Below are 4,183 nucleotides of genomic sequence, written 5' to 3' on the forward strand. Positions count from 1 at the left end.
ATATAGAGTTTTGGAGTGAAGATAAGCCAGCTTGATGTGTGACTTGTTGTCCTCTTCATCTCCAGTTGTTCTTCAGTTCTTCACTTGGAGTTTCTGTCTTCCACTTGGAGTTTTAGAAGCTCTTAACTCATCATTAGGCGAATCTTATGATCAAGTGTCTTTCTGGAAGCTTCCTGGGCACTGGCACTTTGAGAAAAAGATTCCTCCACATGTCCAAGTACGCTCAACGTAGGTAGCCTTTGTTCTACCTACTATGCAACGCAGGTAGCCTTTGTTGCACCTGCTATGCAGCCCAGGTATCCTTTGGAGCAGCTGCTTTGATCTAGAATTGACCTGTTTTTGAGTGTTTTTCAGTGGAGAACTGATTTGTAGTGCTGTGGTTTGCTGACCTTGTTCCTTTAAGGGTAAGAACAACCTGTTTAGGGACTTTGGATCCCTTAGATTATTGACATTTCATGCTCTATGCTGTAAGGCACAAAAATGTCTATAACACTTACCTATATAAAGTAAAGGAGATCACTTGGCTATGTATCTTTTCCAAATTGAATATCTTAAGATCTAAAATATTGGGTTATTGTTTTAAAAGCTTGATCTATATGAAAGAGAAGTTGAAAGCGAATCTGTAAAGGGTGATCTCTCGAGCGCATGATCATATTTGGGCATCCGACTAACTATAGCACACTGGTGAACTACCAATTCGGCCCTAATCAGAAGTATGCAGGTGATTAACGGTGCAACTGCGTGGGTACGCAGAGCAGAAACAGGAGAACTGCGTGGGTACGTAGAGAAGAAGAAGGGACACTGTGTGGGTACGCAAACCAGAATAAGGGGAACTGCGTGGGTACGCAGAGCGACAGAGGTTCAAGTGCGTACGTACAGTAAAAGTACGCGGCACGATAGTATCTATGAGTGCGTGGTTTCAGTAGCAGTACGTGGCGTGATAGTGTCTCTGGGTGCGTACCTACAGTAACAGTACGCAGTGCGGTTGAAGAAGCGGTGGGTGGATACGCGGTGCAGCAGAAGGCTCTCTGCGGGTATACGCAGGGAAGTAGAAGGTGAAGTGCGTAGCAAAGCAGGCCAAAGAAAGAAAAACTACGTATCAGTCTTAAGATCTTCTGTTGACTGAATTTTTCTGTTGATAAGGTGTTCTGGGTTTAGTTCTATTATTGTTGATCTGGTTACTGCAGTTGACTGTGTAATTTACATGTGCTTGATGATCATTTGATGTTTATGGATCCAGTTTGAAAATTTATGAAAAGTGATCATTGTAAGAAAAGAAGTAGGGGGTTGTAGCTCCCTTCCAGGAGAGACTGGAAAACGAGAGAGAGTTGTAGCTCTCTGCAGGTTGCAGCCTGTGTACTGGTAAAGGACTGCACCAGTACAAAATGTTTCTAATTTGAAAGAAGATAGAGACATATTGCAGCAGGTGGTTTTCACCCACATTGGGTTTCCACCTTATATCTGGTGTTCTTTGGTGTGACGATCTGTTTTTCTTGTTCATGCTCATTATTTTATGGTACTGATATGCAAAAATAATTCAAAGTATAAATAAGGAAGATTTGTTAAAAGAACTTGATAATACTGATTCACCCCCCCTCTCAGTATTATTTCCAACAATTGGTATCAGAGTAGGTCCTTCGGAGAAGCTTGATCGCTTGAAGGAAGATCATTCATCATGAGCAACTACGAGAGGGAAGCATCAATCAAGCCACCAATTTTTGATGGGACAAACTTCAATTATTGGAAGGTAAGAGTTACTGCATATCTTCAATCTCTTGGTACAGAAGTTTGGGATATCATAGATACATGCTACACTTTTCCTTCAGCTGCTCCTACAGATACGACCGAAAAGAAGAAATATGAAACAAATGCTAAAGCAGTCAATACTTTGTTGGGATGCTTATCTCAAACAGAATTTGTGAAGGTTATGCAATATAAATCCGCAAAAGAAATATGGGACAAGATTGTCTTGAGCTACGAAGAAGATGAACAGGTAAAGCATGTTAAACTTCAAACCCTCAGAATTCAGTATGAGAATCTCAGGATGTATAATGATGAAAGTGTGGCTAACTATTTTCGTCGGGTAGATGAGATTGTTAACTACGTGAAAAACTTGGGTGAAGAAATAAAAGAGGCTATTGTTGTTGAAAAAGTTCTAAGATCATTGTCCCCCAAGTTTGAATCTAAAGTGTCTGCAATAGAAGAAAAGGAAAATCTACGAATTCTTACTATGTCTCAACTACATGGGATTCTAACTGCTTATGAAATGAGAAAGGGAGGTCCATCAGACAGAAGAGAAGCTGCTTCAGGAAAAGGAGACTATTATGAAGCAAGTCACGTGCCAGAAGAAGAAGAAGAAGAAGAATCAAATTTTGTCAGAAATCTTCAAAGGGGTTCTGGAAGATTCAGAGGTAAGTTACCTTTTAAATGCTTTGCTTGTGGAAGAGTAGGTCATTATGCTGCAAAATGTCCTTATAAGGAAAAAGGAAAGGGACCTGCTAGATGGAACAAGAAACAGAATGTAAATAAGAAAAGCTACTACACTCATGAAGATAGTGATGGTCTATCAAATAGTGATGAAGATGAACGAGGTACTGACTATAAACTGTTAATGGAATTTGAAGATGATGATTATATGGATGCTATAGATGTGGATAGCCTTTATGAAGAAATTACTAGACTCAAGAGATGTATAGAAGAAAATAACATGATCATTGATACTCTACAATTTCAAATTGATGAAAAAGAAAAACATCTTAAAAAATTAGAAGGTGAAATTGTTGGTCTTAGAAAATAGATTGAGAAAACAAAAGCTATTAATCTTAAGTTTGTCAAAGGATCTGAAACTTTGGATGAGATTATCAATGTACAATGCTCTCCACTAAACAAGACAGGTCTGGGCTATAATGGAGAAACTTCTCAAGCATCCACCTCAAAAAGTTATCTTGATGCAGCAAAAAGGAATGAGTAGAAGCACAATGGAGACCATCAGGTAAAGCAGGGGCGAATTGCAAATAGAGACTATCAGGGGCAATCCGTCTTAAGGGTGAACAAAAGCTACAACCAGCCACAGGTAAAATCCTCTCAATTTGGTTCAAGAATGGATGACAATAGAAATTACAATCACTTGGCCGGTAGATTTGATAACCGCAGAAGTTTCTTCAATGGACAATGTTTCTCTTGCCATAACTTTGGTCACAAAGCAGCTCAATGTGTTGCATATAAAACAATCATGACTAGAGAAGCTCAAAAATAAAGAAGTATGACTGGGATTACAAAAAGGACCTATAACAAATTTTCGGCTCTTGAAAATGATGTTGAATGTTCTATTTGCAATAACTTTGGTCATGAAGATTCTGAATGCAGGAGCAGGTTTCAGCAGACAAAGGAACAAGCCTCAAGCACCAAAACATGGAGAATAAAGGAACCACAAATAGAAAGATGTGGAATAGCATTTTATGCAGAGGGACAGGAAAATCTATGGTACATTGACAATGGATGTTCGAAGCATATGACAGGTGATAAAGAAAAACTTGAGTCATATTCTGCTCTAGAAAAGGGAAAGAAAGTTTCTTTTGGAAATGATACTCCTGCAACTATAAAGGGAAAAGGGATTGCTCAGTTAAAAGAAAAGGTCAAGGCTGGAAATGTTTTGTATGTTGATGGATTGAAACATAATCTTCTAAGTGTCAGCCAGATGTGTGATCAAGGAACCGAGGCGATATTTAGAACAAATGGATGTCTTGTTCGTGATCTTGATACAGGTAAAACGGTGATCAAAGGTAAAAGAACTCCAAATAATCTATACATATTTGAAGAAGGACAACAACAATGCTATCTAAGCAAGGATGATGAACACTGGTTATGGCATCGGAGGTTGGGGCATCTAAGTTTTTCACAAATAAGGAAAGCATGCAGATATCAGGCAGTTCGCGATCTTCGAGATATCAAAATTCTAGACAACACCATATGCAAATCATGTCAGTTTGGAAAGCAAACCAGAACTAACTTTCCGGAGAAGGAAGGATCAGCTAGCATGCCTCTTGAGCTAGTTCATACAGATACATGTGATCCATTCAGGAAAAGGACACCACGAGGAGAAGAGTACTTTATATTATTCATTGACAATTTCTCCAGGTTTGTCTGGTTAGGACTTATGAAGCACAAAAATGAAGCATTCAAA

Source organism: Pinus tabuliformis, chromosome 9 (assembly GCF_031772625.1).
Source record: "Pinus tabuliformis cultivar Carrire ecotype Pingquan chromosome 9, CPIR1, whole genome shotgun sequence".
In the NCBI taxonomy this organism is placed as follows: domain Eukaryota; kingdom Viridiplantae; phylum Streptophyta; class Pinopsida; order Pinales; family Pinaceae; genus Pinus; species Pinus tabuliformis.